This window comes from Anomaloglossus baeobatrachus, chromosome 2, assembly GCF_048569485.1.
Source record: "Anomaloglossus baeobatrachus isolate aAnoBae1 chromosome 2, aAnoBae1.hap1, whole genome shotgun sequence".
Classification (NCBI taxonomy): Eukaryota; Metazoa; Chordata; class Amphibia; order Anura; family Aromobatidae; genus Anomaloglossus; species Anomaloglossus baeobatrachus.
In genome coordinates, this window is record NC_134354.1 from 420,007,309 (window position 1) to 420,031,966 (window position 24,658).

The 24,658-nt window shown below is 46.5% G+C and overlaps 8 non-coding genes and 2 pseudogenes across 8 annotated transcripts; all 10 read right to left on the reverse strand.

The window, feature by feature from the left end:
• Positions 1 to 613: 613 nt before the first annotated feature.
• Positions 614 to 797, reverse strand: LOC142292474 (U2 spliceosomal RNA). Its single transcript, XR_012750632.1, has one exon. It is a non-coding gene; the product is annotated as a U2 spliceosomal RNA (small nuclear RNA).
• Positions 798 to 2,178: 1,381 nt separating this feature from the next.
• Positions 2,179 to 2,363, reverse strand: LOC142293276 (U2 spliceosomal RNA). The gene has a single exon (XR_012751251.1). It is a non-coding gene; the product is annotated as a U2 spliceosomal RNA (small nuclear RNA).
• Positions 2,364 to 3,730: 1,367 nt separating this feature from the next.
• Positions 3,731 to 3,914, reverse strand: LOC142292515 (U2 spliceosomal RNA). Its single transcript, XR_012750669.1, has one exon. It is a non-coding gene; the product is annotated as a U2 spliceosomal RNA (small nuclear RNA).
• A 1,381-nt stretch (positions 3,915 to 5,295) lies between these two features.
• Positions 5,296 to 5,491, reverse strand: LOC142293205 (U2 spliceosomal RNA). Its single transcript, XR_012751191.1, has one exon. It is a non-coding gene; the product is annotated as a U2 spliceosomal RNA (small nuclear RNA).
• Positions 5,492 to 7,451: 1,960 nt separating this feature from the next.
• On the reverse strand, positions 7,452 to 7,647 carry LOC142293215 (U2 spliceosomal RNA). Its single transcript, XR_012751200.1, has one exon. It is a non-coding gene; the product is annotated as a U2 spliceosomal RNA (small nuclear RNA).
• A 2,002-nt stretch (positions 7,648 to 9,649) lies between these two features.
• Positions 9,650 to 9,865, reverse strand: LOC142292615 (U2 spliceosomal RNA; annotated as a pseudogene).
• Positions 9,866 to 11,286: 1,421 nt separating this feature from the next.
• Positions 11,287 to 11,470, reverse strand: LOC142292471 (U2 spliceosomal RNA). Its single transcript, XR_012750629.1, has one exon. It is a non-coding gene; the product is annotated as a U2 spliceosomal RNA (small nuclear RNA).
• Positions 11,471 to 12,851: 1,381 nt separating this feature from the next.
• On the reverse strand, positions 12,852 to 13,042 carry LOC142293291 (U2 spliceosomal RNA). The gene has a single exon (XR_012751263.1). It is a non-coding gene; the product is annotated as a U2 spliceosomal RNA (small nuclear RNA).
• Positions 13,043 to 19,673: 6,631 nt separating this feature from the next.
• Positions 19,674 to 19,857, reverse strand: LOC142292531 (U2 spliceosomal RNA). Its single transcript, XR_012750680.1, has one exon. It is a non-coding gene; the product is annotated as a U2 spliceosomal RNA (small nuclear RNA).
• Positions 19,858 to 21,238: 1,381 nt separating this feature from the next.
• LOC142292584 (U2 spliceosomal RNA) lies at positions 21,239 to 21,411 on the reverse strand (annotated as a pseudogene).
• Between the last annotated feature and the right edge of the window lie 3,247 nt (positions 21,412 to 24,658).

Sequence of the window (24,658 nt, forward strand, 5' to 3'; positions counted from 1 at the left end):
ATGTCATCGGGGGGGCATTGTGACAAGCCGCCAGTGTTCCATCTCTTCATGTTGTGCACTGTTCAAACGGAAAATACATCAACAGGCAGGCTACAGAAAAGCTTACTAACAAAGGTTAGAGAGGGGCTTTCTCAGAGGGCTTTTTACAGTTTGTCTATTCCCAATTAGCCGGTTTAGTATACTTAATGAAAGTACTAATTCTTTCATAGGCCGCCCATTCTTAGTATTTGACGTTCCTTATATTGTGGTATTAGGCTGCGCAGCAGGTTGCAACACACCTGTGGTCACTGCAGCAGCAGCAGCAGCAGCAATAGAATCCACTTTGTCCAAAAGGGATCTATTCCATTCAATTGCACATGATCTAGATTAGCCTGAGAACAAGATACTGCATGGGACATAGCAGAGTTGGTGAAGTTGAGTGGTGATGAGTTTGCCATTTGGATGAATAAAGCAAGTAAAAAGTGTGAAAGATAAAAAGCAAAAGGAGTTTGAAGTGTGAAAAGTGAATGGGCCAAATTGAGGTGCATATGAAGTTGTATGCTTTCTTTCAATTCATTAATCGGGCTAATATGAATCAGGTGAATCGAGTTCTGCTTTTGGAAACTGGGTTAAGAAGGGGTGCACCGCTCCTGGAGGTACTGCAATACCAGGTCAATGCGTGGAGTGGACAGAGCAAGCTCTTTTTCCATCTCCCTGTTCTAAAAATCCATTTAATATATGGTCCCCAGATAGGGGACGTATCAGATATTAAACTGATAAGAACAGATGAGATTTCATCCGCAATTTTCAGAATCAAGGTAGCCCCGAAGGCCAGCAGGCCACCACACAAAAGCGCAGTGCCTGGGTGATCGCCTCCCGAGCCCAGGAACCACCAGCCAAAAGGGGACGTAAGCACCAAAAGGCGCAACAATCCCCGAGGCCGGCGGTTGTGCAAGCCCGGGCTCCTCCCAGCCAAGACCAAGGCAAACCCAATGAAGGGACTACACTTGATCTTAGCCAAAAGGCCGAGAAGCGATAACCAGAATTGGTTTGGGCCTCGAGTGGCACCCTGGCCTATGCCGGACACATGTTAGGGAGAGAGAGTGAGCGGGAGACAAACCCACGCCTACAGAAGACATTTTGTCACCCAAGCCAACCCTTGAAAAGGCTGCTTTGCACAGCAAAAACACAAAGAATGGTGCGTTTTGCAGCCGCCGCCCACTGCAATGAATCTGAATAACTCCTCCTTTTGGGCACAAGCACCTCCCCTGCCCCTTGCAGTCTTTCCAATTCATGATACAAAAAGACGGACAGGACAGGTCGCCTGACTTTCCGTCACTGCCACCCTTTGCCATCCTTACCTGTAGAAAGCCCTTTCATCATCCCCAAACCCTAATCTTTTCCCTTCACTTCCCAGCCCCCAAACCCTGCCCTCTGAACCCTTCTCACCCCCCGCATCCCTTGTCCTGTCATCCCCCTACCATCCGGGAAAAAAACGGCTTGACCCCTCCTTCCACTAGCCCACCTCCCACCCAAAGAGCAATTTCTGCTGCGCAGCTAGCTTTCTAGGCAGCAGCGCTATTGTGATGTCATCGGGGGGGCATTGTGACAAGCCGCCAGTGTTCCGTCTCTTCATGTTGTGCACTGTTCAAACGGAAAATACATCAACAGGCAGGCTACAGAAAAGCTTACTAACAAAGGTTAGAGAGGGGCTTTCTCAGAGGGCTTTTTACAGTTTGTCTATTCCCAATTAGCCGGTTTAGTATACTTAATGAAAGTACTAATTCTTTCATAGGCCGCCCATTCTTAGTATTTGACGTTCCTTATATTGTGGTATTAGGCTGCGCAGCAGGTTGCAACACACCTGTGGTCACTGCAGCAGCAGCAGCAGCAGCAATAGAATCCACTTTGTCCAAAAGGGATCTATTCCATTCAATTGCACATGATCTAGATTAGCCTGAGAACAAGATACTGCATGGGACATAGCAGAGTTGGTGAAGTTGAGTGGTGATGAGTTTGCCATTTGGATGAATAAAGCAAGTAAAAAGTGTGAAAGATAAAAAGCAAAAGGAGTTTGAAGTGTGAAAAGTGAATGGGCCAAATTGAGGTGCATATGAAGTTGTATGCTTTCTTTCAATTCATTAATCGGGCTAATATGAATCAGGTGAATCGAGTTCTGCTTTTGGAGACTGGGTTAAGAAGGGGTGCACCGCTCCTGGAGGTACTGCAATACCAGGTCAATGCGTGGAGTGGACAGAGCAAGCTCTTTTTCCATCTCCCTGTTCTAAAAATCCATTTAATATATGGTCCCCAGATAGGGGACGTATCAGATATTAAACTGATAAGAACAGATGAGATTTCATCCGCAAATTTCAGAAAACGGTCATCGGCCACCACACAAAAGCGCAGTGCCGCAGGTGATCGCCTCCCGAGCCCAGGAACCACCAGCCATAAGGGGACGTAAGCACCAAAAGGCGCAACAATCCCCGAGGCCGGCGGTTGTGCAAGCCCGGGCCCCTCCCAGCCAAGACCAAGGCAAACCCAGTGAAGGGACTACACTTGATCTTAGCCAAAAGGCCGAGAAGCGATAACCAGAATTGGTTTGGGCCTCGAGTGGCACCCTGGCCTATGCCGGACACATGTTAGGGAGAGAGAGTGAGCGGGAGACAAACCCACGCCTACAGAAGACATTGTGTCACCCAAGCCAACCCTTGAAAAGGCTGCTTTGCACAGCAAAAACACGAAGAATGGTGCGTTTTGCAGCCGCCGCCCACTGCAATGAATCTGAATAACTCCTCCTTTTGGGCACAAGCACCTCCCCTGCCCCTTGCAGTCTTTCCAATTCATGATACAAAAAGACGGACAGGACAGGTCGCCTGACTTTCCGTCACTGCCACCCTTTGCCATCCTTACCTGTAGAAAGCCCTTTCATCATCCCCAAACCCTAATCTTTTCCCTTCACTTCCCAGCCCCCAAACCCTGCCCTCTGAACCCTTCTCACCCCCCGCATCCCTTGTCCTGTCATCCCCCTACCATCCGGGAAAAAAACGGCTTGACCCCTCCTTCCACTAGCCCACCTCCCACCCAAAGAGCAATTTCTGCTGCGCAGCTAGCTTTCTAGGCAGCAGCGCTATTGTGATGTCATCGGGGGGGCATTGTGACAAGCCGCCAGTGTTCCGTCTCTTCATGTTGTGCACTGTTCAAACGGAAAATACATCAACAGGCAGGCTACAGAAAAGCTTACTAACAAAGGTTAGAGAGGGGCTTTCTCAGAGGGCTTTTTACAGTTTGTCTATTCCCAATTAGCCGGTTTAGTATACTTAATGAAAGTACTAATTCTTTCATAGGCCGCCCATTCTTAGTATTTGACGTTCCTTATATTGTGGTATTAGGCTGCGCAGCAGGTTGCAACACACCTGTGGTCACTGCAGCAGCAGCAGCAGCAGCAATAGAATCCACTTTGTCCAAAAGGGATCTATTCCATTCAATTGCACATGATCTAGATTAGCCTGAGAACAAGATACTGCATGGGACATAGCAGAGTTGATGAAGTTGAGTGGTGATGAGTTTGCCATTTGGATGAATAAAGCAAGTAAAAAGTGTGAAAGATAAAAAGCAAAAGGAGTTTGAAGTGTGAAAAGTGAATGGGCCAAATTGAGGTGCATATGAAGTTGTATGCTTTCTTTCAATTCATTAATCGGGCTAATATGAATCAGGTGAATCGAGTTCTGCTTTTGGAAACTGGGTTAAGAAGGGGTGCACCGCTCCTGGAGGTACTGCAATACCAGGTCAATGCGTGGAGTGGACAGAGCAAGCTCTTTTTCCATCTCCCTGTTCTAAAAATCCATGTAATATATGGTCCCCAGATAGGGGACGTATCAGATATTAAACTGATAAGAACAGATGAGATTTCATCCGCAATTTTCAGAATCAAGGTAGCCCCGAAGGCCAGCAGGCCACCACACAAAAGCGCAGTGCCTGGGTGATCGCCTCCCGAGCCCAGGAACCACCAGCCAAAAGGGGACGTAAGCACCAAAAGGCGCAACAATCCCCGAGGCCGGCGGTTGTGCAAGCCCGGGCCCCTCCCAGCCAAGACCAAGGCAAACCCAATGAAGGGACTACACTTGATCTTAGCCAAAAGGCCGAGAAGCGATAACCAGAATTGGTTTGGGCCTCGAGTGGCACCCTGGCCTATGCCGGACACATGTTAGGGAGAGAGAGTGAGCGGGAGACAAACCCACGCCTACAGAAGACATTTTGTCACCCAAGCCAACCCTTGAAAAGGCTGCTTTGCACAGCAAAAACACGAAGAATGGTGCGTTTTGCAGCCGCCGCCCACTGCAATGAATCTGAATAACTCCTCCTTTTGGGCACAAGCACCTCCCCTGCCCCTTGCAGTCTTTCCAATTCATGATACAAAAAGACGGACAGGACAGGTCGCCTGACTTTCCGTCACTGCCACCCTTTGCCATCCTTACCTGTAGAAAGCCCTTTCATCATCCCCAAACCCTAATCTTTTCCCTTCACTTCCCAGCCCCCAAACCCTGCCCTCTGAACCCTTCTCACCCCCCGCATCCCTTGTCCTGTCATCCCCCTACCATCCGGGAAAAAAACGGCTTGACCCCTCCTTCCACTAGCCCACCTCCCACCCAAAGAGCAATTTCTGCTGCGCAGCTAGCTTTCTAGGCAGCAGCGCTATTGTGATGTCATCGGGGGGGCATTGTGACAAGCCGCCAGTGTTCCGTCTCTTCATGTTGTGCACTGTTCAAACGGAAAATACATCAACAGGCAGGCTACAGAAAAGCTTACTAACAAAGGTTAGAGAGGGGCTTTCTCAGAGGGCTTTTTACAGTTTGTCTATTCCCAATTAGCCGGTTTAGTATACTTAATGAAAGTACTAATTCTTTCATAGGCCGCCCATTCTTAGTATTTGACGTTCCTTATATTGTGGTATTAGGCTGCGCAGCAGGTTGCAACACACCTGTGGTCACTGCAGCAGCAGCAGCAGCAGCAATAGAATCCACTTTGTCCAAAAGGGATCTATTCCATTCAATTGCACATGATCTAGATTAGCCTGAGAACAAGATACTGCATGGGACATAGCAGAGTTGGTGAAGTTGAGTGGTGATGAGTTTGCCATTTGGATGAATAAAGCAAGTAAAAAGTGTGAAAGATAAAAAGCAAAAGGAGTTTGAAGTGTGAAAAGTGAATGGGCCAAATTGAGGTGCATATGAAGTTGTATGCTTTCTTTCAATTCATTAATCGGGCTAATATGAATCAGGTGAATCGAGTTCTGCTTTTGGAAACTGGGTTAAGAAGGGGTGCACCGCTCCTGGAGGTACTGCAATACCAGGTCAATGCGTGGAGTGGACAGAGCAAGCTCTTTTTCCATCTCCCTGTTCTAAAAATCCATTTAATATATGGTCCCCAGATAGGGGACGTATCAGATATTAAACTGATAAGAACAGATTTTGATTTAATGAAGCTTTCCAAAGCACCACAAAAAATGCATGACCGAAGTCACACCAAAAACAGTGCAAAGGCTAGGATTCGTGTGGACCCCACCGTGAGGAGAGGGTCCCCAAAAATCAACCCCGTCCCTCCGAGCCAGAAGGCCACAGCAAGGGTCAGGGATCTTCGGTGCTCCCCCAAGCCGAAGCCTGGTTGAGCCTTGTCGTTGCTCCCAGCGTCCACCCAGGCATCTTACCCAAGTGGAGTAGAGAGCTACTAGTTGTTGGTTTCGCAGCCGAAACTGCCCGGACCGTCAACCGGTGTTGGTTTCTCAGCCCAAGGCTAACCGGACCTCCAACCGGGTGTTGGTTTCTCAGCCGAAGCTGACCCAGACCTCCAACCGGGTGTTGGTTTCTCAGCCGAAGCTGACCCAGACCTCCAACCGGGTGTTAGTTTCTCAGCCCAAAGCTGACCAGACCTCCGACCAGGATTGTAAAAATTTCCCTTCCTAGCCAGAAGGCCGGGATAGGGTAATATGCTCAAAAAGTATGAAAAGGCAAGGTACGGTGTGCTACAGAGCCCAAGGCTTGCCGGGGTCCCAAGCCAGCAAGCTCAGACTCACTCCAGGGTCATCAGTCCTGGGGCACGTTGTACCATAGCCCCCCACCCTTACTCAGTCTAATAGCCTCGATCCTGGTAGGGCCATGTTTTCCTCTAGATGAATATACTATCCACCCAGAGTACTAGCAAGCGCAACCTTCCAGTGTGCATTGTATCATTGTACTAAGGTGGCCTGGAGCTTAAACCACCTCTTCGAACAACACTACACTTGATCTTAGCCAAAAGGCCGAGAAGCGATAACCAGAATTGGTTTGGGCCTCGAGTGGCACCCTGGCCTATGCCGGACACATGTTAGGGAGAGAGAGTGAGCGGGAGACAAACCCACGCCTACAGAAGACATTTTGTCACCCAAGCCAACCCTTGAAAAGGCTGCTTTGCACAGCAAAAACACGAAGAATGGTGCGTTTTGCAGCCGCCGCCCACTGCAATGAATCTGAATAACTCCTCCTTTTGGGCACAAGCACCTCCCCTGCCCCTTGCAGTCTTTCCAATTCATGATACAAAAAGACGGACAGGACAGGTCGCCTGACTTTCCGTCACTGCCACCCTTTGCCATCCTTACCTGTAGAAAGCCCTTTCATCATCCCCAAACCCTAATCTTTTCCCTTCACTTCCCAGCCCCCAAACCCTGCCCTCTGAACCCTTCTCACCCCCCGCATCCCTTGTCCTGTCATCCCCCTACCATCCGGGAAAAAAACGGCTTGACCCCTCCTTCCACTAGCCCACCTCCCACCCAAAGAGCAATTTCTGCTGCGCAGCTAGCTTTCTAGGCAGCAGCGCTATTGTGATGTCATCGGGGGGGCATTGTGACAAGCCGCCAGTGTTCCGTCTCTTCATGTTGTGCACTGTTCAAACGGAAAATACATCAACAGGCAGGCTACAGAAAAGCTTACTAACAAAGGTTAGAGAGGGGCTTTCTCAGAGGGCTTTTTACAGTTTGTCTATTCCCAATTAGCCGGTTTAGTATACTTAATGAAAGTACTAATTCTTTCATAGGCCGCCCATTCTTAGTATTTGACGTTCCTTATATTGTGGTATTAGGCTGCGCAGCAGGTTGCAACACACCTGTGGTCACTGCAGCAGCAGCAGCAGCAGCAATAGAATCCACTTTGTCCAAAAGGGATCTATTCCATTCAATTGCACATGATCTAGATTAGCCTGAGAACAAGATACTGCATGGGACATAGCAGAGTTGGTGAAGTTGAGTGGTGATGAGTTTGCCATTTGGATGAATAAAGCAAGTAAAAAGTGTGAAAGATAAAAAGCAAAAGGAGTTTGAAGTGTGAAAAGTGAATGGGCCAAATTGAGGTGCATATGAAGTTGTATGCTTTCTTTCAATTCATTAATCGGGCTAATATGAATCAGGTGAATCGAGTTCTGCTTTTGGAAACTGGGTTAAGAAGGGGTGCACCGCTCCTGGAGGTACTGCAATACCAGGTCAATGCGTGGAGTGGACAGAGCAAGCTCTTTTTCCATCTCCCTGTTCTAAAAATCCATTTAATATATGGTCCCCAGATAGGGGACGTATCAGATATTAAACTGATAAGAACAGATTTTGATTTAATGAAGCTTTCCAAAGCACCGCAAAAAATGCATGACCGAAGTCACACCAAAAACAGTGCAAAGGCTAGGATTCGTGTGGACCCCTCCGTGAGGAGAGGGTCCCCAAAAATCAACCCCGTCCCTCCGAGCCAGAAGGCCACAGCAAGGGTCAGGGATCTTCGATGCTCCCCCAAGCCGAAGCCTGGTTGAGCCTTGTCGTTGCTCCCAGCGTTCACCCAGGCATCTTACCCAAGTGGAGTAGAGAGCTACTAGTTGTTGGTTTCGCAGCCGAAACTGCCCGGACCGTCAACCGGTGTTGGTTTCTCAGCCCAAGGCTAACCGGACCTCCAACCGGGTGTTGGTTTCTCAGCCGAAGCTGACCCGGACCTCCAACCGGGTGTTGGTTTCTCAGCCGAAGCTGACCCAGACCTCCAACCGGGTGTTGGTTTCTCAGCCGAAGCTGACCCATACCTCCAACCGGGTGTTAGTTTCTCAGCCCAAAGCTGACCAGACCTCCGACCGGGATTATAAAAATTTCCCTTCCTAGCCAGAAGGCCGGGATAGGGTAATATGCTCAAAAAGTATGAAAAGGCAAGGTACGGTGTGCTACAGAGCCCAAGGCTTGCCGGGGTCCCAAGCCAGCAAGCTCAGACTCACTCCAGGGTCGTCAGTCCTGGGGCACGTTGTACCATAGCCCCCCACCCTTACTCAGTCTAATAGCCTCGATCCTGGTAGGGCCATGTTTTCCTCTAGATGAATATACTATCCACCCAGAGTACTAGCAAGCGCAACCTTCCAGTGTGCATTGTATCATTGTACTAAGGTGGCCTGGAGCTTAAACCACCTCTTCGAACAACACTACACTTGATCTTAGCCAAAAGGCCGAGAAGCGATAACCAGAATTGGTTTGGGCCTCGAGTGGCACCCTGGCCTATGCCGGACACATGTTAGGGAGAGAGAGTGAGCGGGAGACAAACCCACGCCTACAGAAGACATTTTGTCACCCAAGCCAACCCTTGAAAAGGCTGCTTTGCACAGCAAAAACACGAAGAATGGTGCGTTTTGCAGCCGCCGCCCACTGCAATGAATCTGAATAACTCCTCCTTTTGGGCACAAGCACCTCCCCTGCCCCTTGCAGTCTTTCCAATTCATGATACAAAAAGACGGACAGGACAGGTCGCCTGACTTTCCGTCACTGCCACCCTTTGCCATCCTTACCTGTAGAAAGCCCTTTCATCATCCCCAAACCCTAATCTTTTCCCTTCACTTCCCAGCCCCCAAACCCTGCCCTCTGAACCCTTCTCACCCCCCGCATCCCTTGTCCTGTCATCCCCCTACCATCCGGGAAAAAAACGGCTTGACCCCTCCTTCCACTAGCCCACCTCCCACCCAAAGAGCAATTTCTGCTGCGCAGCTAGCTTTCTAGGCAGCAGCGCTATTGTGATGTCATCGGGGGGGCATTGTGACAAGCCGCCAGTGTTCCGTCTCTTCATGTTGTGCACTGTTCAAACGGAAAATACATCAACAGGCAGGCTACAGAAAAGCTTACTAACAAAGGTTAGAGAGGGGCTTTCTCAGAGGGCTTTTTACAGTTTGTCTATTCCCAATTAGCCGGTTTAGTATACTTAATGAAAGTACTAATTCTTTCATAGGCCGCCCATTCTTAGTATTTGACGTTCCTTATATTGTGGTATTAGGCTGCGCAGCAGGTTGCAACACACCTGTGGTCACTGCAGCAGCAGCAGCAGCAGCAAAAGAATCCACTTTGTCCAAAAGGGATCTATTCCATTCAATTGCACATGATCTAGATTAGCCTGAGAACAAGATACTGCATGGGACATAGCAGAGTTGGTGAAGTTGAGTGGTGATGAGTTTGCCATTTGGATGAATAAAGCAAGTAAAAAGTGTGAAAGATAAAAAGCAAAAGGAGTTTGAAGTGTGAAAAGTGAATGGGCCAAATTGAGGTGCATATGAAGTTGTATGCTTTCTTTCAATTCATTAATCGGGCTAATATGAATCAGGTGAATCGAGTTCTGCTTTTGGAAACTGGGTTAAGAAGGGGTGCACCGCTCCTGGAGGTACTGCAATACCAGGTCAATGCGTGGAGTGGACAGAGCAAGCTCTTTTTCCATCTCCCTGTTCTAAAAATCCATTTAATATATGGTCCCCAGATAGGGGACGTATCAGATATTAAACTGATAAGAACAGATTTTTTTTTTTTTTTTTAAGTTGGCTATCCCATCAGGGACAATCCGATCATACCAAAATCGGTCCATCGAGTTTGGATGACAAGTCACCCAATATTTACATAATTGCCCGAAGGCACGCCGGTCACCGCACAAAAGCGACAGTGCCGCGAGTGATCGCCCCCCGAGCCCGGGAACCAACCAGCACAAGGGGACGTAAGCACCAGAAGGCGCAACAATCCCCGAGGCCGGCGGTTGTGCAAGCCTGGGCCCCTCCCAGCCAAGACCAAGGAAAACCCAATGAAGGGACTACACTTGATCTTAGCCAAAAGGCCGAGAAGCGATAACCAGAATTGGTTTGGGCCTCGAGTGGCACCCTGGCCTATGCCGGACACATGTTAGGGAGAGAGAGTGAGCGGGAGACAAACCCACGCCTACAGAAGACATTTTGTCACCCAAGCCAACCCTTGAAAAGGCTGCTTTGCACAGCAAAAACACGAAGAATGGTGCGTTTTGCAGCCGCCGCCCACTGCAATGAATCTGAATAACTCCTCCTTTTGGGCACAAGCACCTCCCCTGCCCCTTGCAGTCTTTCCAATTCATGATACAAAAAGACGGACAGGACAGGTCGCCTGACTTTCCGTCACTGCCACCCTTTGCCATCCTTACCTGTAGAAAGCCCTTTCATCATCCCCAAACCCTAATCTTTTCCCTTCACTTCCCAGCCCCCAAACCCTGCCCTCTGAACCCTTCTCACCCCCCGCATCCCTTGTCCTGTCATCCCCCTACCATCCGGGAAAAAAACGGCTTGACCCCTCCTTCCACTAGCCCACCTCCCACCCAAAGAGCAATTTCTGCTGCGCAGCTAGCTTTCTAGGCAGCAGCGCTATTGTGATGTCATCGGGGGGGCATTGTGACAAGCCGCCAGTGTTCCGTCTCTTCATGTTGTGCACTGTTCAAACGGAAAATACATCAACAGGCAGGCTACAGAAAAGCTTACTAACAAAGGTTAGAGAGGGGCTTTCTCAGAGGGCTTTTTACAGTTTGTCTATTCCCAATTAGCCGGTTTAGTCTACTTAATGAAAGTACTAATTCTTTCATAGGCCGCCCATTCTTAGTATTTGACGTTCCTTATATTGTGGTATTAGGCTGCGCAGCAGGTTGCAACACACCTGTGGTCACTGCAGCAGCAGCAGCAGCAGCAATAGAATCCACTTTGTCCAAAAGGGATCTATTCCATTCAATTGCACATGATCTAGATTAGCCTGAGAACAAGATACTGCATGGGACATAGCAGAGTTGGTGAAGTTGAGTGGTGATGAGTTTGCCATTTGGATGAATAAAGCAAGTAAAAAGTGTGAAAGGTAAAAAGCAAAAGGAGTTTGAAGTGTGAAAAGTGAATGGGCCAAATTGAGGTGCATATGAAGTTGTATGCTTTCTTTCAATTCATTAATCGGGCTAATATGAATCAGGTGAATCGAGTTCTGCTTTTGGAAACTGGGTTAAGAAGGGGTGCACCGCTCCTGGAGGTACTGCAATACCAGGTCAATGCGTGGAGTGGACAGAGCAAGCTCTTTTTCCATCTCCCTGTTCTAAAAATCCATTTAATATATGGTCCCCAGATAGGGGACGTATCAGATATTAAACTGATAAGAACAGATGAGATTTCATCCGCAATTTTCAGAATCAAGGTAGCCCCGAAGGCCAGCAGGCCACCACACAAAAGCGCAGTGCCCGGGTGATCGCCTCCCGAGCCCAGGAACCACCAGCCACAAAGGGACGTAAGCACCAAAAGGCGCAACAATCCCCGAGGCCGGCGGCTGTGCAAGCCCGGGCCCCTCCCAGCAAAGACCAAGGCAAACCCAATGAAGGGACTACACTTGATCTTAGCCAAAAGGCCGAGAAGCGATAACCAGAATTGGTTTGGGCCTCGAGTGGCACCCTGGCCTATGCCGGACACATGTTAGGGAGAGAGAGTGAGCGGGAGACAAACCCACGCCTACAGAAGACATTTTGTCACCCAAGCCAACCCTTGAAAAGGCTGCTTTGCACAGCAAAAACACGAAGAATGGTGCGTTTTGCAGCCGCCGCCCACTGCAATGAATCTGAATAACTCCTCCTTTTGGGCACAAGCACCTCCCCTGCCCCTTGCAGTCTTTCCAATTCATGATACAAAAAGACGGACAGGACAGGTCGCCTGACTTTCCGTCACTGCCACCCTTTGCCATCCTTACCTGTAGAAAGCCCTTTCATCATCCCCAAACCCTAATCTTTTCCCTTCACTTCCCAGCCCCCAAACCCTGCCCTCTGAACCCTTCTCACCCCCCGCATCCCTTGTCCTGTCATCCCCCTACCATCCGGGAAAAAAACGGCTTGACCCCTCCTTCCACTAGCCCACCTCCCACCCAAAGAGCAATTTCTGCTGCGCAGCTAGCTTTCTAGGCAGCAGCGCTATTGTGATGTCATCGGGGGGGCATTGTGACAAGCCGCCAGTGTTCCGTCTCTTCATGTTGTGCACTGTTCAAACGGAAAATACATCAACAGGCAGGCTACAGAAAAGCTTACTAACAAAGGTTAGAGAGGGGCTTTCTCAGAGGGCTTTTTACAGTTTGTCTATTCCCAATTAGCCGGTTTAGTATACTTAATGAAAGTACTAATTCTTTCATAGGCCGCCCATTCTTAGTATTTGACGTTCCTTATATTGTGGTATTAGGCTGCGCAGCAGGTTGCAACACACCTGTGGTCACTGCAGCAGCAGCAGCAGCAGCAATAGAATCCACTTTGTCCAAAAGGGATCTATTCCATTCAATTGCACATGATCTAGATTAGCCTGAGAACAAGATACTGCATGGGACATAGCAGAGTTGGTGAAGTTGAGTGGTGATGAGTTTGCCATTTGGATGAATAAAGCAAGTAAAAAGTGTGAAAGATAAAAAGCAAAAGGAGTTTGAAGTGTGAAAAGTGAATGGGCCAAATTGAGGTGCATATGAAGTTGTATGCTTTCTTTCAATTCATTAATCGGGCTAATATGAATCAGGTGAATCGAGTTCTGCTTTTGGAAACAGGGTTAAGAAGGGGTGCACCGTTCCTGGAGGTACTGCAATACCAGGTCAATGCGTGGAGTGGACAGAGCAAGCTCTTTTTCCATCTCCCTGTTCTAAAAATCCATTTAATATATGGTCCCCAGATAGGGGACGTATCAGATATTAAACTGATAAGAACAGATCACGTTTCAAACAAGCTTTATTAAACTCATTAGTCATCACAAACAAAAAGTCACGCATTAAATACAAAACACGGTTACTTGTGCACATGAAACGCATCATAAAACCCCAAATCAGGTTTTTACAGGTACAGTAAAATATCACATAAAATCACATAAACATACATAAAACCAGCATTTTACTTAAAACATGACATAAAATACATTAAAAGCAATATAGTAAAAAGACATATAAAATCACAAATTAAATATGATTATAAATACATAAAAGTGTTCCATATCTGGAGACACCATGCCTTTTTTGCTTCTATTGTTCCCTGATTTTTGCAATCTCTCAAATAATACGTGTACATGGTACATAATGCAAGACCTATACAGTCTTTTACAGGGATGCAATCATGCTTGAACAGTAAAATATTTCTGGTTTTCCTTAGGGCCTCTTTAAAACTGTTAATTATGAGCCATGCGATTTTTGCCTGGTACATGGTAGGACAATCAATTATACCGTATAACACCACATCACAATTTAGGGTACGCAACCCGCACACCCATTTCAGGAGCGTGCCCACTGCCTGCCATACCTCTTGTGCGTAAGCACAATACCAGAACAGGTGGAACACCGTCTCCTCCTGTGCACACCTGTCTCTTGGACATCTGGCACTGGCCACAAGTCCCCTACGATGTTGGAAGGCCCTGGTGGGGAGACATTGGTGGACTATTTGCCAGGCCAGATCCTTTTGCATATTACTAAGAGCAGGGCATGAGACGTTGTTCCAAATTAATCGGCACCTAGACGGGGAAAAATTAGCCACATCCTCCATAATCTCATGACCCTTACAGGCAACTGTCAACTTACGCTGATTGGACAAAACTCCCTTGTCCACATTTATCAGATCATATTCAGATATAATAGTCTCTAAGATCTTATATTGTTTCGGAGGGGATAAAAGGACAGGACGATTAGGTAAAATATCAACATGTAGTTTTTTAAAAACATACCCCGTGCTGTACCTTAAAAAACATGCAAAAGCCCCGTCATTTTTCAGACAATTAAAGCAGAATACAAAGAACTTGATTAATAAAAACAGTTTAAGATCAGGCAGCCCCTTACCTCCGTTACCCTTACTCTTGCTGACAATCACCCTCCTCAGCTTCTCCATTTTAGAGCCCCACAAGAAATAAAAAATGGGTTTGAGAAGCCTCTTCAGGTAGAGGGAGTTGGGGGGGAACACCATTGCCGCAAACAGGATAATAGGGAATAAAACCATTTTTATCACAAGTATCTTCCCCTCCATGGACATTTTCCTTAGCTGCCAAAAAGAAATCTTTTTATTGATTTTATCTAATACTAAATCCCAATTTGTACATCCATCATTTCTTGCATCAAATTGTACACCCAAAATCTTAATACCATCAGTTTGGACTGGGATTTTAGGCGGCTCGGGCTCCCAGGGGCCAATAATCAAGCAGTCACACTTGTCAACATTCAGACGAAAGCCAGACCCTGCGCTGAATATCTCAGTGTTCAGGAGGCCCCTGTTCACAGCTGCAGAGCTTGCACAGTACACAGAGACATCATCCATATAGGCCAATGATTTTACCTGGTTTCCACCACCCCCTGGAATAGGGACCCCCCTGACCACCCTATCCTGCCGAAGGCGGCACAGAAGTGGTTCAATTGCGCATACAAACAACAGTGGGGACATGGGGCAGCCTTGTTTTACCCCAGACAGGAGGGCAACTTCCTTAGTGACAAAACCATTGACTAGTACCTGTGCATATGAATCCTTATATAGAAGCTTAATTTTGTCAATAAAAACTGTAGGGAAACCCATTCTTCTCAGAACATTAAAAAGATAAAAATGTGATACCCTGTCGAATGCCTTCATAAAATCAAGTGATAAAATAGCCATAGGTTGCTTACAGTCACTCTGATACCAGATCAGGTCCCGGATAAGATTCAGATGCTCCCAAATGGTTCTTCCAGGGATGCCGCAGACCTGATCTGGGTGGATGACATGTTTAATGACTTTTTTCATTCTACTTGCAATCACTTTAGCTAAAATTTTGTATTCTGTATTTAAAAGGGAGATAGGCCTCCAGTTTTCCAACCTGGACCTATCACCTTTCTTAAAAATTAAGGTAATCACACATTTTCTCCATGATGAGGGTAAAACATCAGTCTTAAAAACTTCACTAAAAACTGCTAAAAGATCATTCTTAATAAAATCCCAAAAACAAAGATAAAACTCCATGGGGAGACCGTCCGACCCCGGGGCTTTACCTTTTTTAAAGTCTTTCACAGCCTCCTCAATCTCCCCATGATTTATGTCCACTGAAATTAATTGTTGATCCTCTTTGCTTAAAAACTGGGATAAAACATTAAGATTATCTTTAAAAGCAGATTCATCAGTAGTTTTAAGACTAAAAAGAGTACTATAAAAATTAAAAGCTTCATCCAGCATGCCTTGAACAGAAGATTGTCCTTCTAATTCTTGGATAAAATGTTTCCTCTCCCCCACTTTTTTAAAAAAATATCTGGAACATGTCTCTCCTTCCTCTAGATATTTGACATGGGAATTAAACACTATCTCTTTTCCCTTTTGTTCCAAAAACCTCTGTATTTCTATTTTAAGCTTGGAAATGTCCTCATCTACACCAGGTACCCCCCATGCCTTTAGTTTATGGAGGGTTTCCAACCGAACATTAAAATCTTTAAACCTACTTCTTTTTTCTCTGGCTTTCCGTTTCCCCACTTTAATAAAAAAATCCTTAATGCGCCATTTTACGCCCTCCCACCAGTTTAACATAGTTTGATTTGGGTGCTTTTTACTTCTCCAGATCTTATATTTTGCAATAAAGTCAGCCTTAGTTTTCTCGTCCTCTAATAAAGTCACATTCAACTTCCATGCACTCTTACCTATTTTTGGCTCTCCCTCGTGTTCCAACACCGCATGTAAGAGGGCGTGATCTGAAAAAATATTTTCAATCAATCCAGCAGCTTTTGGTACAAAGGTGTCTGTGGAGGAAAATAGGAAATCTATACGGGAATTCACAGAACCACCCTTCCACGTATAACCCGGATCAGCTGAGTGAGTTTTTCTCCATACATCTTGCAAGTTAAAATCAGTTAACATATGTTTGACCTGACTAGAGGTTTTGTCAGGCCGTCTAGCCAGGTCGCCCCCCCCTCTCCCCTCTCCCAACATTAAACAGTTAAAATCCCCTCCCACCACCAAAGGAGAGGGACCTGTTAAAAACAGAGAAATGTCATTAAGAAGGGAGGCTCGCTCATTCTTATCTGGGGGGGCGTAAACATTTAAAAAACGACATAAAAACCCATTAAAAACAACATGAACTACGACCAGGTAAAATCTCAGTAACAGATAAAACATTAACATTTTTGTTTTTGAATAAAATACCCACGCCGGCGGCTTTGTTTGTGTTAGTCCCAGACCACACTGAGGGACCCATAGACCAGTCCTTTTTAAGGTCATCGTAGGTTAAATCGTGGCTTATACCACATTCCTGGAGAAAAAAACTTCAAAGTTCAATGTCAATAACCAGGCCAACAAAGCCGCCCTTCTAATTGGGCTTTTCAGGCTTCTCACGTTGAGTGAGGCAACACGAATTGCAGCCATTTATTGGTTCGTTGTTTAGTCCGAAATCTCAAATTCTGACCCATCAGATTCCACACAAAGAGATGAGACCGTTTTTAGACTACACGTCTCATCAGAGTCCGAGACCTGATAGTTCGGGTCCATATTTGTGCCTGATGGACTGGGAACAGATTGTTCAATGAGGGTTTTACGCTTCTTACCCTCTGTTTCCAAGTCCTCACCAGCTCTTTTAGAACTGGCACTTAGGTCCATCTGGTCCGCCTCCAGTTGGACGCTTGGGACCTTTGGACCAACCTTCTCCATGGTTAAACTAACATCTGGGCGAACAACAAGGCCAGCATCATCCTGGACATCTGAGTAGACCTCACCGGAAACAGCTGTGGAAGCATCGGGGCGGGCATCACAGGGAACATCAATGTGGTCATCATGGTGAGCCTTTGGGTGGACATCTGGATGGACATCTGGATGGACATCTGGACGGACATCTGGACGGACCTCCGGGTGGACCTCCGGGCGTACCTCCGGGCGGACATCCGGGCGGACATCCGGGCGGACATCTGGGTGGCGAACGCCACTTCCACCGGAATCCACCTGAGACACCGCTGACAAGTCAGGGGTCTCAGGAACCGCAGAACATTCCTGTTGCTTCTGCCCTCCCCCAGAACCGCTCTGAGGGGATCCCATCTCTCCACCAGGCGTAACCTGGACTTCTGCAAGAGAGGGTAATGATCCAACTGTGCTGGAAGTAGCTGGAACATTTGACTGGTTTCCTGAAGGAAGAACTGCTGTACCAGTCTTTTTACGCCCTGCAGTCACATCTGCAAAACTCATCCCGGAAGTCCCCATTTTGGCCAAGCCGCCTTTGACTGGCACTCCTGCGGAACCAGCCGCAGGTGCCTGAGGACCTCCTTGTCGCCTTGTCCGCAACGGGCAATTAGTGAAAAGATGGGTACCTGAGCCACATCCACTGCAAGTTTTTTCACTCTGGCACTCATTGGAGGCGTGCCCCCACCTGCCGCAGTTGTGACACAGACTTCTCCGTTCATTTGTGCAATTGCTTTGCACATGACCAAGGCCGCCACATTTCCTACAATAGACTGGCTGTCCATTGTAAAACAAAGACCCATGGTTCCTACCCAGCACAACTGTGGATGGAGGATGCATTAGACCATCAATACTCCCCGAGTCGGGTCTTAACCGTACCAGGAACTTTCGCTTTCCGTTCCAGAACCCACTGTAGCCCATGACTCTCCCTGATGAACGCACCGAGGAGCAGTACCTGCTCAGGAAGAGCATGATGTCTTCCTCAGATACATGGGGGTTGTACATGTATACTACGAGTGGGACTTCGCCATCTCCATATAGGTACGTCACAGTCACTCCCTCCAACAGTCTACTGCACGTCTCTGCCTTAACTCGCTCCTGGAGTCTTCCACAGGCGGCCTTGGTCGTCAATGTGAGGATATAGATGGTTTGCCCCCTCTCCTGCAGGCAATATATATCCTCATTTCTCACGCCCAACAGGTTACGCATTACTTGGTTAACGAACTCAAGTGGATGCCCATAACCTACGTGGCCCTCGGGAACCTCGAACTTAACAGAGTTCGGTATCTGGCCGGAGCCAGTGGTAAAGCGCTGAATGCAAGGCATTTAGCAATTGGCAAAAGGCTTTCCGTCTCCACGGGCACGGCCTTTCGCCGGGGGATCACCTCTCGTTGCCCAAGGACTAATCCGGCTCCCCAATAGCAGCAGGGGGGTGAAGTCCCACCGTGAGGTGAGACGATCCCCCCAGGCCAAGGAGCCGGGTACCTCGAGCACCTTCCAGCCAAAACCAAGCACAAAACAGTGAAGCTCTGCACCTGATCTCAGCCAAAAGGCCGAGAAGCGATAACCAGAATTGGTTTGGGCCTCGAGTGGCACCCTGGCCTATGCCGGACACATGTTAGGGAGAGAGAGTGAGCGGGAGACAAACCCACGCCTACAGAAGACATTTTGTCACCCAAGCCAACCCTTGAAAAGGCTGCTTTGCACAGCAAAAACACGAAGAATGGTGCGTTTTGCAGCCGCCGCCCACTGCAATGAATCTGAATAACTCCTCCTTTTGGGCACAAGCACCTCCCCTGCCCCTTGCAGTCTTTCCAATTCATGATACAAAAAGACGGACAGGACAGGTCGCCTGACTTTCCGTCACTGCCACCCTTTGCCATCCTTACCTGTAGAAAGCCCTTTCATCATCCCCAAACCCTAATCTTTTCCCTTCACTTCCCAGCCCCCAAACCCTGCCCTCTGAACCCTTCTCACCCCCCGCATCCCTTGTCCTGTCATCCCCCTACCATCCGGGAAAAAAACGGCTTGACCCCTCCTTCCACTAGCCCACCTCCCACCCAAAGAGCAATTTCTGCTGCGCAGCTAGCTTTCTAGGCAGCAGCGCTATTGTGATGTCATCGGGGGGGCATTGTGACAAGCCGCCAGTGTTCCGTCTCTTCATGTTGTGCACTGTTCAAACGGAAAATACATCAACAGGCAGGCTACAGAAAAGCTTACTAACAAAGGTTAGAGAGGGGCTTTCTCAGAGGGCTTTTTACAGTTTGTCTATTCCCAATTAGCCGGTTTAGTATACTTAATGAAAGTACTAATTCTTTCATAGGCCGCCCATTCTTAGTATTTGACGTTCCTTATATTGTGGTATTAGGCTGCGCAGCAGGTTGCAACACACCTGTGGTCACTGCAGCAGCAGCAGCAGCAGCAATAGAATCCACTTTGTCCAAAAGGGATCTATTCCATTCAATTGCACATGATCTAGATTAGCCTGAGAACAAGATACTGCATGGGACATAGCAGAGTTGGTGAAGTTGAGTGGTGATGAGTTTGCCATTTGGATGAATAAAGCAAGTAAAAAGTGTGAAAGATAAAAAGCAAAAGGAGTTTGAAGTGTGAAAAGTGAATGGGCCAAATTGAGGTGCATATGAAGTTGTATGCTTTCTTTCAATTCATTAATCGGGCTAATATGAATCAGGTGAATCGAGTTCTGCTTTTGGAAACTGGGTTAAGAAGGGGTGCACCGCTCCTGGAGGTACTGCAATACCAGGTCAATGCGTGGAGTGGACAGAGCAAGCTCTTTTTCCATCTCCCTGTTCTAAAAATCCATTTAATATATGGTCCCCAGATAGGGGACGTATCAGATATTAAACTGATAAGAACAGATGAGATTTCATCCGCAATTTTCTGAATCAAGGTAGCCCCGAAGGCCAGCAGGCCACCACACAAAAGCGCAGTGCGTGGGTGATCGCCTCCCGAGCCCAGGAACCACCAGCCAAAAGGGGACGTAAGCACCAAAAGGCGCAACAATCCCCGAGGCCGGCGGTTGTGCAAGCCCGGGCCCCTCCCAGCCAAGACCAAGGCAAACCCAATGAAGGGACTACACTTGATCTTAGCCAAAAGGCCGAGAAGCGATAACCAGAATTGGTTTGGGCCTCGAGTGGCACCCTGGCCTATGCCGGACACATGTTAGGGAGAGAGAGTGAGCGGGAGACAAACCCACGCCTACAGAAGACATTTTGTCACCCAAGCCAACCCTTGAAAAGGCTGCTTTGCACAGCAAAAACACGAAGAATGGTGCGTTTTGCAGCCGCCGCCCACTGCAATGAATCTGAATAACTCCTCCTTTTGGGCACAAGCACCTCCCCTGCCCCTTGCAGTCTTTCCAATTCATGATACAAAAAGACGGACAGGACAGGTCGCCTGACTTTCCGTCACTGCCACCCTTTGCCATCCTTACCTGTAGAAAGCCCTTTCATCATCCCCAAACCCTAATCTTTTCCCTTCACTTCCCAGCCCCCAAACCCTGCCCTCTGAACCCTTCTCACCCCCCGCATCCCTTGTCCTGTCATCCCCCTACCATCCGGGAAAAAAACGGCTTGACCCCTCCTTCCACTAGCCCACCTCCCACCCAAAGAGCAATTTCTGCTGCGCAGCTAGCTTTCTAGGCAGCAGCGCTATTGTGATGTCATCGGGGGGGCATTGTGACAAGCCGCCAGTGTTCCGTCTCTTCATGTTGTGCACTGTTCAAACGGAAAATACATCAACAGGCAGGCTACAGAAAAGCTTACTAACAAAGGTTAGAGAGGGGCTTTCTCAGAGGGCTTTTTACAGTTTGTCTATTCCCAATTAGCCGGTTTAGTATACTTAATGAAAGTACTAATTCTTTCATAGGCCGCCCATTCTTAGTATTTGACGTTCCTTATATTGTGGTATTAGGCTGCGCAGCAGGTTGCAACACACCTGTGGTCACTGCAGCAGCAGCAGCAGCAGCAATAGAATCCACTTTGTCCAAAAGGGATCTATTCCATTCAATTGCACATGATCTAGATTAGCCTGAGAACAAGATACTGCATGGGACATAGCAGAGTTGGTGAAGTTGAGTGGTGATGAGTTTGCTATTTGGATGAATAAAGCAAGTAAAAAGTGTGAAAGATAAAAAGCAAAAGGAGTTTGAAGTGTGAAAAGTGAATGGGCCAAATTGAGGTGCATATGAAGTTGTATGCTTTCTTTCAATTCATTAATCGGGCTAATATGAATCAGGTGAATCGAGTTCTGCTTTTGGAAACTGGGTTAAGAAGGGGTGCACCGCTCCTGGAGGTACTGCAATACCAGGTCAATGCGTGGAGTGGACAGAGCAAGCTCTTTTTCCATCTCCCTGTTCTAAAAATCCATTTAATATATGGTCCCCAGATAGGGGACGTATCAGATATTAAACTGATAAGAACAGATCACGTTTCAAACAAGCTTTATTAAACTCAGTCATTACAAACAAAAAGTCACACTTTAGATACAAAACATAGTTACTTGAGCACATGAAACGCATCATAAAACCCAAATCAGGTATTTACAGGAACAGTAAAATATCACATAAAATCACATAAACATACATAAAACCAGCATTTTACTTAAAACATGAGATAAAATACATTAAAAGCAATACAGTAAAAGACATAGAATCACAAATAAAATATGATTATAAATACATAAAAGTGTTCCATATCTGGAGACACCATGCCTTTTTTGCTTCCAATGTTCCCTGTTTTTTGCAGTCTCTCAAATAATACGTGTACATGGTACATAATGCAAGACCTATACAGTCTTTCACAGGGATGCAATCATGCTTGAACAGTAAAATATTTCTGGTTTTCCATAGGGCCTCTTTAAAACTGTTAATTATGAGCCATGCGATTTTTGCCTGGTACATGGTAGGACAATCAATTATACCGTATAACACCACATCACAATTTAGGGTGTGCAACCCACACACCCATTTCAGGAGCGTGCCCACTGCCTGCCATACCTCTTGTGCGTAAGCACAATACCAGAACAGGTGGAACACCGTCTCCTCCTGGGCACACCTGTCTCTTGGGCATCTGGCACTGGCCACAAGTCCCCTACGATGTTGGAAGGCCCTGGTGGGGAGACATTGGTGGACTATTTGCCAGGCCAGATCCTTTTGCATATTACTAAGAGCTGGGCATGAGACGTTGTTCCAGATTAATCGGCACCTAGACGGGGAAAAATTAGCCACATCCTCCATAATCTCATGACCCTTACAGGCGGCTGTCAACTTTCGCTGATTGGACAAGACTCCCTTGTCCACATTTATCAAATCATATTCAGATATAATAGTCTCTAAAATCTTATATTGTTTCGGAGGAGATAAAAGAACAGGACGATTAGGTAAAATATCAACATGCAGTTTTTTAAAAACATACCCCGTGCTGTACCTTAAAAAACAAGTAAAAGCCCCAGCATTATTCAAACTTTTGTAACAAAACACAAAAAACTTTATTAATAAAAACAACTTTAGGTCAGGGAGTCCCTTGCCACCATTCCTTTTACTCTTACATACAGTTATTCTCTTTAATTTTTCCATTTTGGAGTTCCACAGAAAATAAAAGATGGGTTTCATTAGTCTTTTAAAGTATAGGGAATTTGGAGGAAACACCATTGCTGCGTACAAAATGATGGGGAGCAGGATCATTTTTATGATTAGAATCTTCCCCTCCATAGTAAGTTTCCTTAGCTGCCATAATGATATTTTTTGACTCAATCTTGTGAGAACCAGGTCCCAGTTCTTACACCCATCATTTTGCTCATCAAAGTGGATCCCCAAAATTTTTATCCCATCATTTTGGACCTGTATCTTTGGTGGCTCGGGCTCCCATTGACCTACAATAAAACAATCACATTTTTCTTTATTTAATTTAAAACCGGATCCAGCACTAAAAATCTCCGTATCCAGCACTGCTCTGTTTATGGCAGCGGAGCTGGTACAATATATAGACACATCATCCATGTATGCTAACGCTTTTACCTGGGCACCCCCACCTCCAGGAACAGGGATCCCCCTAACCACCTTGTCCTCACGTAAACGGCACAAGAGTGGTTCTATAGCACAAACAAACAGTAAGGGGGACATGGGGCAACCCTGTTTTACCCCGGATCGGAGGGCAACCTCTTTTGTTACAAAACCATTTATTAAAATCTGCGCATACGTGTCATTGTATAAAAGCTTAATTTTATCAATAAAACCAACAGGAAACCCCATCTTTTTTAAAACACTAAAAAGATAAAAGTGTGATACCCTGTCAAAAGCTTTTTTAAAATCAAGGGATAAAATGGCTATAGGCTGCTTGCGATCCTTCTGGTACCAGATCAGGTCCCGTATAAGATTAAGATGCTCCCAGATGGACCGTCCGGGGATACCGCAGACCTGATCTGGATGAATCACACTTTTAATAACACTTTTAATACGGCTGCTTAAAATTTTAGCCAATATCTTATAATCAGTATTTAAAAGAGAGATAGGCCTCCAGTTTTCTAAGTTTGCCTTATCACCTTTTTTAAAGATCAGGGTAATCACACATTTCTTCCAAGAATAGGGTATAAAATTGTCTTTAAAAACCTCATTAAAAACTCCCATAAGATCATCTTTAATAACATCCCAGAAAACATGATAAAACTCTATGGGGAGACCGTCTGACCCTGGAGCTTTACCTTTTTGAAAATCTTTTAGGGCTCCCTCCACCTCCGCCATGTTTATTTCCTCAGACAGGAGGTCCTGGTCCTCGGTGGATAAAAAGAGGGATAAAAAATTCAAATTATCATTAAAACAAGACTGATCAATGTGTTTGAGGTTAAAAAGGTTGCTAAAAAAATTAAAAGCCTCCTCTAGCATTCCCTTTGATGATGTCTGACCTCCCAATTCCCATATAAAATTCTTCCTCTCCCCCACTTTTTTAAAAAAATATCTAGAGCATGTCTCATCTTCTTCCAAATGTTTTACCCGGGAATTAAATATTATCTCTTTTCCTTTTTGGTCAAGAAAGTTCTGGATCTCAATTTTTAACTCGGTAATGTCCTCCTCTGCCCCAGGGACTCCCCACCCTTTTAACTTATGGAGAGTCTCCAATCTAACATTGAGATCCCTGAAACACCTTCTCTTTTCCCGGGCCCGCCTCCTACCCACAGTGACAAAGAAATTCCGTATGCGACACTTAACTCCATCCCACCAATTAGACATGGATTGCTCTGGACATTTCTTACTCCTCCATATTTTATATTTAGCAATAAATGCAGCCCGGGTTTCCTCATCCTTTAATAACAATGTATTTAGTTTCCAGGAGCGTTTGCCCACTTTCTCCTCATCTGCATATTCTAAATCTGCATATATGAGGGCGTGGTCAGAAAAAATATTTGTCATGAGTCCGGCTGATTTAGGGGTAAAAGAATCTGAGGAGGGAAGAATAAAATCAATACGGGAAGAGACAGTACCATTACTCCATGTGTACCCTGGGTCAGACGGGTGAATTTTTTTCCAGGCATCCTGCAATTTAAAATCAGATAAAATATGCTTGACTTGACATGAGGTTTTGTCTGGTTTTCTGGTATTGTCACCACCTCCTCTCCCCTCTCCCAACATCACACAGTTAAAATCCCCTCCCACCACCACAGGGGATGGACCTGTTAAAAACAACTGCATGTCATTA